Genomic DNA, 13,897 nt, shown 5'->3' on the forward strand with positions numbered 1-13,897 from the left:
CCAGCCAGCCGAAGGTCCCCCTGGCCAGAGGCCGGTCAGCCACCCGGCACTACAAGCTGGCAGCCCCGGCGGCACACCAGGCCCGTCGGCCAGTGCTCCCCCCCACACCCTCTTCTTCGTCCTCTTCGGTCCCGCAGGCCGTCATCCGGATCCCTTGGCCCAGCGGCGGTCGCCACCTCCGCCGCCGCCGCCGCCGCCACCAGCGCTGCCCTGGCCCCCGCCGCCACCACCAAAGCCCCCGCCATCACCGCGTTTCCCACACCCCCCGCCAGCGCTGCCCTCCCTCCTGCCCCCGCCGACACAACGCCGCCGCCGACGCCATTGCCGACCTCGCAACCCTCCCTCGCCGCCGCCGCCGCCAGCGCTGCTCATGATCAGCCCCCGCTTCTGCGCCGCCGCCGCCGCCGCCATCACCACGCTCCCCACCCCCTCCGCCAGCGCTGCACTCGCCCCCGTCCGCGACCCCGCCGCCGCCAACGCCATACTCCCTCATTCAGCCTCCTCTGCTCTCCCCGCTGCCGCCGCCGCCATCACCCCTCTCCCCATCCCCGCCTCCAGCACCGCCCTCTCCCCCGCCCCCACCCCAGCCGCCGGCCTTGCCGTACTCCCTCAATCTCCCGCCTCTGCTCTCCCGGCCTCCGCGCCACCACCGCCCTCACGCCCTCTCCCGCCACCGCCGCCGCCGCCAGCGCTCCCCGCTCCCCAGTGCCCACCGTCAAAGCCCCCATTGTCGCCGCCGCCATCGCCACCCTGGAGCCATCCACGCGGTTGCCATTGCCTACATCGCCACCCTCCCCTGCCTCCGCCGCGGACGCCGCCGCCGCCGCCGCCGCCGCCGCCGCCGCCGCCGCGGGGTTCTCCCACAACTCCCAGGCCCAGGGCTGCCTGCTGGTGCAGGCCTCCACCAGTCTTGGGGGTGCGGTTGGGGGTAAACCTGGTGGCGGTAGGGGGGCGGGGTGTATGCCGGTCTGGGTCCTGGGGAATCCCAGGATGCCAGAGTTCCACGACTTCTGGCACCATCAGGGAAATGGCAGTGTCCCATGGAACCTCCGGTGGCGCGAAGTGGCCTCGCTGCGGGCCAGGAGTGGCCCGCCGCCCACGCCAGGGGCATTCGGAGGAGGCGGGGAGCCGGACTGGACGGGGACGCGGTGACGGCGGAGCCGGCCAGCGGGTCGATGTTCGCCACCAGAGCGGAGCATCTGCATGGCGCGCGCTCACGAGGCAGTCCGGGAGCAGGCTCTTGGGGCGCGGGGAGCCAGGTCCCAGCGTCGACGGCTATACCACCCTGAACGCGCCCGATCTCCTCTGAATTCGGGAGCTAAGCAGGGAGGGGCCTGGTTAGTACTTGGATGGGAGACCGCCTGGGAATACCTGTAGGCTTTTGCTTGCCTCTCCTTTTGCGCCGCCGCCCCGGCGTGGCTCCCTCCGAACCCCTGCCGCCCCTTGCCCCTCTGAAGCCGCCCAGCCAGCCGAAGGTCCCCCTGGCCAGAGGCCGGTCAGCCACCCGGCACTACAAGCTGGCAGCCCCGGCCGCACACCAGGCCCGTCGGCCAGGGCTCCACCCCACACCCTCTTCTTAGTCCTCTTCGCTGAGGCAGGCCGTCAGCCTGCAGCAGTTATCCAAGCCTGTGTCTCCGCCGGCAGGCACCTCTACCCACACCCCCGCACGCCCCCTCCCATCGCCCACAAGAGCCAGGAGCCCTCCCTTCCCGCCGTTCGTGGTGGCCCCAACACACAGGGCACAAAGTGCCGGGTCAAACCAGGGGACAGAGGGAGCAGCACCCAAACACACCGCACGCCCTTGGACTCCAGGAGAGACCACCACAAGGGGAAGTGCAGGCACGCAGGCACACAACCCTCACAACCAGGGTGCCTGTGGGCTGCCACTCTCCTCCCTTGGGGGGGGTCCCTGGGCGGGGCTCGGAGCCCACTGGCCCTCCGGCCTGGCCCGGGGCCTTCAAGGGTGACTGCCAATACCCGGGCACTGCCTCTGTAGTGGAGCCCAGCCCCGGGCACGACCACACTCCGGTGGAGAGGCTGCCACTTCAACACAGCCTCAGCGAGTCTGTCCCAGTCCATGTGCCCGCCTGTGCGTCCCTCCCCCCCGGCCCCCCCACGTCTCTCTGGCTCTGTGACGTGCCTGTTGGGCTCTGCCTCTCGCTCAGGAGCTCTCTCCCGCGAGCCAGCCCCCTTTTTCTGTCTCTGTCCATGTCTCTCTGTATGTCGGGATACATACGTGTACATATACGTGTATATTTCCATCTCGCTCCCTCTTACGCCTCCTCCCGTTCTGTCTGTCGGTCCCTGTCCTGCGGGGACTCTAGTCCCCGTCCCCGCACAAGAACGCAGGATATGGTGAGGCCAAGAAGGAACACCAACGGAGCCACGGATAGGGGGCTGAGAGCACCATTTCTCACGGGCGGCTGGCTTGGAGACACGGCAGGCCGGAGCCGCCCGATCCCCAACCGGTCGGCCGTTTCTCTGCCAACCCACCGACACACCGACCGTCGACCCACCAAGCCGGCCCACTGCAATCCGCGCCCCTCTGCAATTTGCAGTCCACCACCCGCGCTTCCTAGCTTGGCCAACGCAGCACCTCCGGGGGCCCATGGCCAACTGGCAACAGCTGATGGCCAAGCGGTCACAGCTGATGACCATGCAGCCCCCACGCAGCACCCCTCCACGCGAGGCCCAGAGCCTCAAACTGCTCTCTGGGAGTCTGTCCCCAGTCCCCGTCTGTCTCTCTCCGCCACTCTCTTGCTCCGTCTCTGGCCTCTCTCACCTCCCCGGGTCAGGAGACGTGACGTGTAGCCACTGAAGGGACCGGAGGTCGGGCGGGACTCCGGGTGCTGACGAGGGGCGAGGGCCCAGACTGAAGGCTTGTGACGAAGGGTGGCTGCAGACCGGAGCTCCTGCACCCTGGTGGCGCGGGTGGCTCTCCCTGGCTTTGGGCCAGTGGGTGGGGCCGGCCAGGGCCAGGGCCTGGGTTGCACGTCCCTAGGGCCGGAGGGGACTGAGAGGACCCTGCGCCCCCCTCGGTGGCCCTGAGAGGTGGGGGCAGTCCAGCAGCAAGGGGGGCTGTGCGGTTGTGGGGCTGGGATGGGGGATGAGAGGGGTTGGGGTAGGGGCCCGGGGTAAAAGCCGTTCGGGGCCTGGGGAGTCCCAGGATGCCCGGGCGCCCAGATATCTGTCACAGTCAGGGAAGTGACCGAGGCCCGTGGAGCCACTGGGGGGGCGCGAAGGGGCCTCGCTGTGTGCCAGGAGTAGCCCGTCGCCCACACCAGCGGCGTCCGGAGGAGGCGGGGAGCGGGCGGGAGGCGCTCAGGCAGACATGCTCGCCACCCGAGCGGCCCAGCAGCATGGCGCGCGCTCAGGAGGCAGGTCGGGAGCAGGCTCTTGGAGCGCCGGGAGCCGGGTCCAGCGCCTAAGGCCATACCGCCCTGAACGCGCCAGATCTCGTCTGAACTCGGAAGCTAAGCAGGGTTGGGCCTGGTTAGTACTTGGGTGGGAGACCACCTGGGAACACCTGTAGGCTTTTGCTCGCCTCTCCTTTTGCATCGCCGCCCCGGCGTGGCTCCCTCCGAACCCCTGCCGCCCCTTGCCCCTCTGCAGCCGCCCAGCCAGCCGAAGGTCCCCCTGGCCAGAGGCCGGTCAGCCACCCGGCACTACAAGCTGGCAGCCCCGGCGGCACACCAGGCCCGTCGGCCAGTGCTCCCCCCCACACCCTCTTCTTCGTCCTCTTCGGTCCCGCAGGCCGTCATCCGGATCCCTTGGCCCAGCGGCGGTCGCCACCGCCGCCGCCGCCGCCGCCGCCGCCACCAGCGCTGCCCTGGCCCCCGCCGCCACCACCAAAGCCCCCGCCATCACCGCGTTTCCCACACCCCCCACCAGCGCTGCCCTCCCCCCTGCCCCCGCCGACACAACGCCGCCGCCGACGCCATTGCCGACCTCGCAACCCTCCCTCGCCGCCGCCGCCGCCAGCGCTGCTCATGATCAGCCCCCGCTTCTGCGCCGCCGCCGCCGCCGCCGCCATCACCACGCTCCCCACCCCCTCCGCCAGCGCTGCACTCGCCCCAGTCCGCGACCCCGCCGCCGCCAACGCCATACTCCCTCATTCAGCCTCCTCTGCTCTCCCCGCTGCCGCCGCCGCCATCACCCCTCTCCCCATCCCCGCCTCCAGCACCGCCCTCTCCCCCGCCCCCACCCCAGCCGCCGGCCTTGCCGTACTACCTCAATCTCCGGCCTCTGCTCTCCCGGCCTCCGCGCCAGCACCGCCCTCACGCCCTCTCCCGCCGCCGCCGCCGCCGCCGCGGGGTTCTCCCACAACTCCCAGGCCCAGGGCTGCCTGCTGGTGCAGGCCTCCACCAGTCTTGGGGGTGCGGTTGGGGGTAAACCTGGTGGCGGTAGGGGGGCGGGGTGTATGCCGGTCTGGGTCCTGGGGAATCCCAGGATGCCAGAGTTCCACGACTTCTGGCACCATCAGGGAAATGGCAGTGTCCCATGGAACCTCCGGTGGCGCGAAGTGGCCTCGCTGCGGGCCAGGAGTGGCCCGCCGCCCACGCCAGGGGCATTCGGAGGAGGCGGGGAGCCGGACTGGACGGGGACGCGGTGACGGCGGAGCCGGCCAGCGGGTCGATGTTCGCCACCAGAGCGGAGCATCTGCATGGCGCGCGCTCACGAGGCAGTCCGGGAGCAGGCTCTTGGGGCGCGGGGAGCCAGGTCCCAGCGTCGACGGCTATACCACCCTGAACGCGCCCGATCTCCTCTGAATTCGGGAGCTAAGCAGGGAGGGGCCTGGTTAGTACTTGGATGGGAGACCGCCTGGGAATACCTGTAGGCTTTTGCTTGCCTCTCCTTTTGCGCCGCCGCCCCGGCGTGGCTCCCTCCGAACCCCTGCCGCCCCTTGCCCCTCTGAAGCCGCCCAGCCAGCCGAAGGTCCCCCTGGCCAGAGGCCGGTCAGCCACCCGGCACTACAAGCTGGCAGCCCCGGCCGCACACCAGGCCCGTCGGCCAGGGCTCCACCCCACACCCTCTTCTTAGTCCTCTTCGCTGAGGCAGGCCGTCAGCCTGCAGCAGTTATCCAAGCCTGTGTCTCCGCCGGCAGGCACCTCTACCCACACCCCCGCACGCCCCCTCCCATCGCCCACAAGAGCCAGGAGCCCTCCCTTCCCGCCGTTCGTGGTGGCCCCAACACACAGGGCACAAAGTGCCGGGTCAAACCAGGGGACAGAGGGAGCAGCACCCAAACACACCGCACGCCCTTGGACTCCAGGAGAGACCACCACAAGGGGAAGTGCAGGCACGCAGGCACACAACCCTCACAACCAGGGTGCCTGTGGGCTGCCACTCTCCTCCCTTGGGGGGGGTCCCTGGGCGGGGCTCGGAGCCCACTGGCCCTCCGGCCTGGCCCGGGGCCTTCAAGGGTGACTGCCAATACCCGGGCACTGCCTCTGTAGTGGAGCCCAGCCCCGGGCACGACCACACTCCGGTGGAGAGGCTGCCACTTCAACACAGCCTCAGCGAGTCTGTCCCAGTCCATGTGCCCGCCTGTGCGTCCCTCCCCCCCGGCCCCCCCACGTCTCTCTGGCTCTGTGACGTGCCTGTTGGGCTCTGCCTCTCGCTCAGGAGCTCTCTCCCGCGAGCCAGCCCCCTTTTTCTGTCTCTGTCCATGTCTCTCTGTATGTCGGGATACATACGTGTACATATACGTGTATATTTCCATCTCGCTCCCTCTTACGCCTCCTCCCGTTCTGTCTGTCGGTCCCTGTCCTGCGGGGACTCTAGTCCCCGTCCCCGCACAAGAACGCAGGATATGGTGAGGCCAAGAAGGAACACCAACGGAGCCACGGATAGGGGGCTGAGAGCACCATTTCTCACGGGCGGCTGGCTTGGAGACACGGCAGGCCGGAGCCGCCCGATCCCCAACCGGTCGGCCGTTTCTCTGCCAACCCACCGACACACCGACCGTCGACCCACCAAGCCGGCCCACTGCAATCCGCGCCCCTCTGCAATTTGCAGTCCACCACCCGCGCTTCCTAGCTTGGCCAACGCAGCACCTCCGGGGGCCCATGGCCAACTGGCAACAGCTGATGGCCAAGCGGTCACAGCTGATGACCATGCAGCCCCCACGCAGCACCCCTCCACGCGAGGCCCAGAGCCTCAAACTGCTCTCTGGGAGTCTGTCCCCAGTCCCCGTCTGTCTCTCTCCGCCACTCTCTTGCTCCGTCTCTGGCCTCTCTCACCTCCCCGGGTCAGGAGACGTGACGTGTAGCCACTGAAGGGACCGGAGGTCGGGCGGGACTCCGGGTGCTGACGAGGGGCGAGGGCCCAGACTGAAGGCTTGTGACGAAGGGTGGCTGCAGACCGGAGCTCCTGCACCCTGGTGGCGCGGGTGGCTCTCCCTGGCTTTGGGCCAGTGGGTGGGGCCGGCCAGGGCCAGGGCCTGGGTTGCACGTCCCTAGGGCCGGAGGGGACTGAGAGGACCCTGCGCCCCCCTCGGTGGCCCTGAGAGGTGGGGGCAGTCCAGCAGCAAGGGGGGCTGTGCGGTTGTGGGGCTGGGATGGGGGATGAGAGGGGTTGGGGTAGGGGCCCGGGGTAAAAGCCGTTCGGGGCCTGGGGAGTCCCAGGATGCCCGGGCGCCCAGATATCTGTCACAGTCAGGGAAGTGACCGAGGCCCGTGGAGCCACTGGGGGGGCGCGAAGGGGCCTCGCTGTGTGCCAGGAGTAGCCCGTCGCCCACACCAGCGGCGTCCGGAGGAGGCGGGGAGCGGGCGGGAGGCGCTCAGGCAGACATGCTCGCCACCCGAGCGGCCCAGCAGCATGGCGCGCGCTCAGGAGGCAGGTCGGGAGCAGGCTCTTGGAGCGCCGGGAGCCGGGTCCAGCGCCTAAGGCCATACCGCCCTGAACGCGCCAGATCTCGTCTGAACTCGGAAGCTAAGCAGGGTTGGGCCTGGTTAGTACTTGGGTGGGAGACCACCTGGGAACACCTGTAGGCTTTTGCTCGCCTCTCCTTTTGCATCGCCGCCCCGGCGTGGCTCCCTCCGAACCCCTGCCGCCCCTTGCCCCTCTGCAGCCGCCCAGCCAGCCGAAGGTCCCCCTGGCCAGAGGCCGGTCAGCCACCCGGCACTACAAGCTGGCAGCCCCGGCGGCACACCAGGCCCGTCGGCCAGTGCTCCCCCCCACACCCTCTTCTTCGTCCTCTTCGGTCCCGCAGGCCGTCATCCGGATCCCTTGGCCCAGCGGCGGTCGCCACCGCCGCCGCCGCCGCCGCCGCCGCCACCAGCGCTGCCCTGGCCCCCGCCGCCACCACCAAAGCCCCCGCCATCACCGCGTTTCCCACACCCCCCACCAGCGCTGCCCTCCCCCCTGCCCCCGCCGACACAACGCCGCCGCCGACGCCATTGCCGACCTCGCAACCCTCCCTCGCCGCCGCCGCCGCCAGCGCTGCTCATGATCAGCCCCCGCTTCTGCGCCGCCGCCGCCGCCGCCGCCATCACCACGCTCCCCACCCCCTCCGCCAGCGCTGCACTCGCCCCAGTCCGCGACCCCGCCGCCGCCAACGCCATACTCCCTCATTCAGCCTCCTCTGCTCTCCCCGCTGCCGCCGCCGCCATCACCCCTCTCCCCATCCCCGCCTCCAGCACCGCCCTCTCCCCCGCCCCCACCCCAGCCGCCGGCCTTGCCGTACTACCTCAATCTCCGGCCTCTGCTCTCCCGGCCTCCGCGCCAGCACCGCCCTCACGCCCTCTCCCGCCGCCGCCGCCGCCGCCGCGGGGTTCTCCCACAACTCCCAGGCCCAGGGCTGCCTGCTGGTGCAGGCCTCCACCAGTCTTGGGGGTGCGGTTGGGGGTAAACCTGGTGGCGGTAGGGGGGCGGGGTGTATGCCGGTCTGGGTCCTGGGGAATCCCAGGATGCCAGAGTTCCACGACTTCTGGCACCATCAGGGAAATGGCAGTGTCCCATGGAACCTCCGGTGGCGCGAAGTGGCCTCGCTGCGGGCCAGGAGTGGCCCGCCGCCCACGCCAGGGGCATTCGGAGGAGGCGGGGAGCCGGACTGGACGGGGACGCGGTGACGGCGGAGCCGGCCAGCGGGTCGATTTTCGCCACCAGAGCGGAGCATCTGCATGGCGCGCGCTCACGAGGCAGTCCGGGAGCAGGCTCTTGGGGCGCGGGGAGCCAGGTCCCAGCGTCGACGGCTATACCACCCTGAACGCGCCCGATCTCCTCTGAATTCGGGAGCTAAGCAGGGAGGGGCCTGGTTAGTACTTGGATGGGAGACCGCCTGGGAATACCTGTAGGCTTTTGCTTGCCTCTCCTTTTGCGCCGCCGCCCCGGCGTGGCTCCCTCCGAACCCCTGCCGCCCCTTGCCCCTCTGAAGCCGCCCAGCCAGCCGAAGGTCCCCCTGGCCAGAGGCCGGTCAGCCACCCGGCACTACAAGCTGGCAGCCCCGGCCGCACACCAGGCCCGTCGGCCAGGGCTCCACCCCACACCCTCTTCTTAGTCCTCTTCGCTGAGGCAGGCCGTCAGCCTGCAGCAGTTATCCAAGCCTGTGTCTCCGCCGGCAGGCACCTCTACCCACACCCCCGCACGCCCCCTCCCATCGCCCACAAGAGCCAGGAGCCCTCCCTTCCCGCCGTTCGTGGTGGCCCCAACACACAGGGCACAAAGAGCCGGGTCAAACCAGGGGACAGAGGGAGCAGCACCCAAACACACCGCACGCCCTTGGACTCCAGGAGAGACCACCACAAGGGGAAGTGCAGGCACGCAGGCACACAACCCTCACAACCAGGGTGCCTGTGGGCTGCCACTCTCCTCCCTTGGGGGGGGTCCCTGGGCGGGGCTCGGAGCCCACTGGCCCTCCGGCCTGGCCCGGGGCCTTCAAGGGTGACTGCCAATACCCGGGCACTGCCTCTGTAGTGGAGCCCAGCCCCGGGCACGACCACACTCCGGTGGAGAGGCTGCCACTTCAACACAGCCTCAGCGAGTCTGTCCCAGTCCATGTGCCCGCCTGTGCGTCCCTCCCCCCCGGCCCCCCCACGTCTCTCTGGCTCTGTGACGTGCCTGTTGGGCTCTGCCTCTCGCTCAGGAGCTCTCTCCCGCGAGCCAGCCCCCTTTTTCTGTCTCTGTCCATGTCTCTCTGTATGTCGGGATACATACGTGTACATATACGTGTATATTTCCATCTCGCTCCCTCTTACGCCTCCTCCCGTTCTGTCTGTCGGTCCCTGTCCTGCGGGGACTCTAGTCCCCGTCCCCGCACAAGAACGCAGGATATGGTGAGGCCAAGAAGGAACACCAACGGAGCCACGGATAGGGGGCTGAGAGCACCATTTCTCACGGGCGGCTGGCTTGGAGACACGGCAGGCCGGAGCCGCCCGATCCCCAACCGGTCGGCCGTTTCTCTGCCAACCCACCGACACACCGACCGTCGACCCACCAAGCCGGCCCACTGCAATCCGCGCCCCTCTGCAATTTGCAGTCCACCACCCGCGCTTCCTAGCTTGGCCAACGCAGCACCTCCGGGGGCCCATGGCCAACTGGCAACAGCTGATGGCCAAGCGGTCACAGCTGATGACCATGCAGCCCCCACGCAGCACCCCTCCACGCGAGGCCCAGAGCCTCAAACTGCTCTCTGGGAGTCTGTCCCCAGTCCCCGTCTGTCTCTCTCCGCCACTCTCTTGCTCCGTCTCTGGCCTCTCTCACCTCCCCGGGTCAGGAGACGTGACGTGTAGCCACTGAAGGGACCGGAGGTCGGGCGGGACTCCGGGTGCTGACGAGGGGCGAGGGCCCAGACTGAAGGCTTGTGACGAAGGGTGGCTGCAGACCGGAGCTCCTGCACCCTGGTGGCGCGGGTGGCTCTCCCTGGCTTTGGGCCAGTGGGTGGGGCCGGCCAGGGCCAGGGCCTGGGTTGCACGTCCCTAGGGCCGGAGGGGACTGAGAGGACCCTGCGCCCCCCTCGGTGGCCCTGAGAGGTGGGGGCAGTCCAGCAGCAAGGGGGGCTGTGCGGTTGTGGGGCTGGGATGGGGGATGAGAGGGGTTGGGGTAGGGGCCCGGGGTAAAAGCCGTTCGGGGCCTGGGGAGTCCCAGGATGCCCGGGCGCCCAGATATCTGTCACAGTCAGGGAAGTGACCGAGGCCCGTGGAGCCACTGGGGGGGCGCGAAGGGGCCTCGCTGTGTGCCAGGAGTAGCCCGTCGCCCACACCAGCGGCGTCCGGAGGAGGCGGGGAGCGGGCGGGAGGCGCTCAGGCAGACATGCTCGCCACCCGAGCGGCCCAGCAGCATGGCGCGCGCTCAGGAGGCAGGTCGGGAGCAGGCTCTTGGAGCGCCGGGAGCCGGGTCCAGCGCCTAAGGCCATACCGCCCTGAACGCGCCAGATCTCGTCTGAACTCGGAAGCTAAGCAGGGTCGGGCCTGGTTAGTACTTGGGTGGGAGACCACCTGGGAACACCTGTAGGCTTTTGCTCGCCTCTCCTTTTGCATCGCCGCCCCGGCGTGGCTCCCTCCGAACCCCTGCCGCCCCTTGCCCCTCTGCAGCCGCCCAGCCAGCCGAAGGTCCCCCTGGCCAGAGGCCGGTCAGCCACCCGGCACTACAAGCTGGCAGCCCCGGCGGCACACCAGGCCCGTCGGCCAGTGCTCCCCCCCACACCCTCTTCTTCGTCCTCTTCGGTCCCGCAGGCCGTCATCCGGATCCCTTGGCCCAGCGGCGGTCGCCACCGCCGCCGCCGCCACCAGCGCTGCCCTGGCCCCCGCCGCCACCACCAAAGCCCCCGCCATCACCGCGTTTCCCACACCCCCCACCAGCGCTGCCCTCCCCCCTGCCCCCGCCGACACAACGCCGCCGCCGACGCCATTGCCGACCTCGCAACCCTCCCTCGCCGCCGCCGCCGCCAGCGCTGCTCATGATCAGCCCCCGCTTCTGCGCCGCCGCCGCCGCCGCCGCCATCACCACGCTCCCCACCCCCTCCGCCAGCGCTGCACTCGCCCCAGTCCGCGACCCCGCCGCCGCCAACGCCATACTCCCTCATTCAGCCTCCTCTGCTCTCCCCGCTGCCGCCGCCGCCATCACCCCTCTCCCCATCCCCGCCTCCAGCACCGCCCTCTCCCCCGCCCCCACCCCAGCCGCCGGCCTTGCCGTACTACCTCAATCTCCGGCCTCTGCTCTCCCGGCCTCCGCGCCAGCACCGCCCTCACGCCCTCTCCCGCCACCGCCGCCGCCGCCAGCGCTCCCCGCTCCCCAGTGCCCACCGTCAAAGCCCCCATTGTCGCCGCCGCCATCGCCGCCCTGGAGCCATCCACGCGGTTGCCATTGCCTACATCGCCACCCTCCCCTGCCTCCGCCGCGGACGCCGCCGCCGCCGCCGCCGCCGCCGCGGGGTTCTCCCACAACTCCCAGGCCCAGGGCTGCCTGCTGGTGCAGGCCTCCACCAGTCTTGGGGGTGCGGTTGGGGGTAAACCTGGTGGCGGTAGGGGGGCGGGGTGTATGCCGGTCTGGGTCCTGGGGAATCCCAGGATGCCAGAGTTCCACGACTTCTGGCACCATCAGGGAAATGGCAGTGTCCCATGGAACCTCCGGTGGCGCGAAGTGGCCTCGCTGCGGGCCAGGAGTGGCCCGCCGCCCACGCCAGGGGCATTCGGAGGAGGCGGGGAGCCGGACTGGACGGGGACGCGGTGACGGCGGAGCCGGCCAGCGGGTCGATGTTCGCCACCAGAGCGGAGCATCTGCATGGCGCGCGCTCACGAGGCAGTCCGGGAGCAGGCTCTTGGGGCGCGGGGAGCCAGGTCCCAGCGTCGACGGCTATACCACCCTGAACGCGCCCGATCTCCTCTGAATTCGGGAGCTAAGCAGGGAGGGGCCTGGTTAGTACTTGGATGGGAGACCGCCTGGGAATACCTGTAGGCTTTTGCTTGCCTCTCCTTTTGCGCCGCCGCCCCGGCGTGGCTCCCTCCGAACCCCTGCCGCCCCTTGCCCCTCTGAAGCCGCCCAGCCAGCCGAAGGTCCCCCTGGCCAGAGGCCGGTCAGCCACCCGGCACTACAAGCTGGCAGCCCCGGCCGCACACCAGGCCCGTCGGCCAGGGCTCCACCCCACACCCTCTTCTTAGTCCTCTTCGCTGAGGCAGGCCGTCAGCCTGCAGCAGTTATCCAAGCCTGTGTCTCCGCCGGCAGGCACCTCTACCCACACCCCCGCACGCCCCCTCCCATCGCCCACAAGAGCCAGGAGCCCTCCCTTCCCGCCGTTCGTGGTGGCCCCAACACACAGGGCACAAAGTGCCGGGTCAAACCAGGGGACAGAGGGAGCAGCACCCAAACACACCGCACGCCCTTGGACTCCAGGAGAGACCACCACAAGGGGAAGTGCAGGCACGCAGGCACACAACCCTCACAACCAGGGTGCCTGTGGGCTGCCACTCTCCTCCCTTGGGGGGGGTCCCTGGGCGGGGCTCGGAGCCCACTGGCCCTCCGGCCTGGCCCGGGGCCTTCAAGGGTGACTGCCAATACCCGGGCACTGCCTCTGTAGTGGAGCCCAGCCCCGGGCACGACCACACTCCGGTGGAGAGGCTGCCACTTCAACACAGCCTCAGCGAGTCTGTCCCAGTCCATGTGCCCGCCTGTGCGTCCCTCCCCCCCGGCCCCCCCACGTCTCTCTGGCTCTGTGACGTGCCTGTTGGGCTCTGCCTCTCGCTCAGGAGCTCTCTCCCGCGAGCCAGCCCCCTTTTTCTGTCTCTGTCCATGTCTCTCTGTATGTCGGGATACATACGTGTACATATACGTGTATATTTCCATCTCGCTCCCTCTTACGCCTCCTCCCGTTCTGTCTGTCGGTCCCTGTCCTGCGGGGACTCTAGTCCCCGTCCCCGCACAAGAACGCAGGATATGGTGAGGCCAAGAAGGAACACCAACGGAGCCACGGATAGGGGGCTGAGAGCACCATTTCTCACGGGCGGCTGGCTTGGAGACACGGCAGGCCGGAGCCGCCCGATCCCCAACCGGTCGGCCGTTTCTCTGCCAACCCACCGACACACCGACCGTCGACCCACCAAGCCGGCCCACTGCAATCCGCGCCCCTCTGCAATTTGCAGTCCACCACCCGCGCTTCCTAGCTTGGCCAACGCAGCACCTCCGGGGGCCCATGGCCAACTGGCAACAGCTGATGGCCAAGCGGTCACAGCTGATGACCATGCAGCCCCCACGCAGCACCCCTCCACGCGAGGCCCAGAGCCTCAAACTGCTCTCTGGGAGTCTGTCCCCAGTCCCCGTCTGTCTCTCTCCGCCACTCTCTTGCTCCGTCTCTGGCCTCTCTCACCTCCCCGGGTCAGGAGACGTGACGTGTAGCCACTGAAGGGACCGGAGGTCGGGCGGGACTCCGGGTGCTGACGAGGGGCGAGGGCCCAGACTGAAGGCTTGTGACGAAGGGTGGCTGCAGACCGGAGCTCCTGCACCCTGGTGGCGCGGGTGGCTCTCCCTGGCTTTGGGCCAGTGGGTGGGGCCGGCCAGGGCCAGGGCCTGGGTTGCACGTCCCTAGGGCCGGAGGGGACTGAGAGGACCCTGCGCCCCCCTCGGTGGCCCTGAGAGGTGGGGGCAGTCCAGCAGCAAGGGGGGCTGTGCGGTTGTGGGGCTGGGATGGGGGATGAGAGGGGTTGGGGTAGGGGCCCGGGGTAAAAGCCGTTCGGGGCCTGGGGAGTCCCAGGATGCCCGGGCGCCCAGATATCTGTCACAGTCAGGGAAGTGACCGAGGCCCGTGGAGCCACTGGGGGGGCGCGAAGGGGCCTCGCTGTGTGCCAGGAGTAGCCCGTCGCCCACACCAGCGGCGTCCGGAGGAGGCGGGGAGCGGGCGGGAGGCGCTCAGGCAGACATGCTCGCCACCCGAGCGGCCCAGCAGCATGGCGCGCGCTCAGGAGGC

General features: G+C 69.7%; 7 pseudogenes; all 7 read left to right on the forward strand.

Moving 5' to 3' along the window:
* Positions 1-1,267: 1,267 nt before the first annotated feature.
* Positions 1,268-1,387, forward strand: LOC148758040 (5S ribosomal RNA; annotated as a pseudogene).
* Positions 1,388-3,422: 2,035 nt separating this feature from the next.
* LOC148758041 (5S ribosomal RNA) lies at positions 3,423-3,542 on the forward strand (annotated as a pseudogene).
* A 1,185-nt stretch (positions 3,543-4,727) lies between these two features.
* Positions 4,728-4,847, forward strand: LOC148758042 (5S ribosomal RNA; annotated as a pseudogene).
* Positions 4,848-6,882: 2,035 nt separating this feature from the next.
* Positions 6,883-7,002, forward strand: LOC148758043 (5S ribosomal RNA; annotated as a pseudogene).
* Positions 7,003-8,187: 1,185 nt separating this feature from the next.
* LOC148758044 (5S ribosomal RNA) lies at positions 8,188-8,307 on the forward strand (annotated as a pseudogene).
* A 2,035-nt stretch (positions 8,308-10,342) lies between these two features.
* Positions 10,343-10,462, forward strand: LOC148758045 (5S ribosomal RNA; annotated as a pseudogene).
* Positions 10,463-11,785: 1,323 nt separating this feature from the next.
* LOC148758046 (5S ribosomal RNA) lies at positions 11,786-11,905 on the forward strand (annotated as a pseudogene).
* Positions 11,906-13,897: the final 1,992 nt, after the last annotated feature.

The sequence above is a fragment of the Rhinolophus sinicus genome, chromosome 6 (genome assembly GCF_057876585.1).
Source record: "Rhinolophus sinicus isolate RSI-liver-muscle chromosome 6, RSI-T2T, whole genome shotgun sequence".
In the NCBI taxonomy this organism is placed as follows: Eukaryota; Metazoa; Chordata; class Mammalia; order Chiroptera; family Rhinolophidae; genus Rhinolophus; species Rhinolophus sinicus.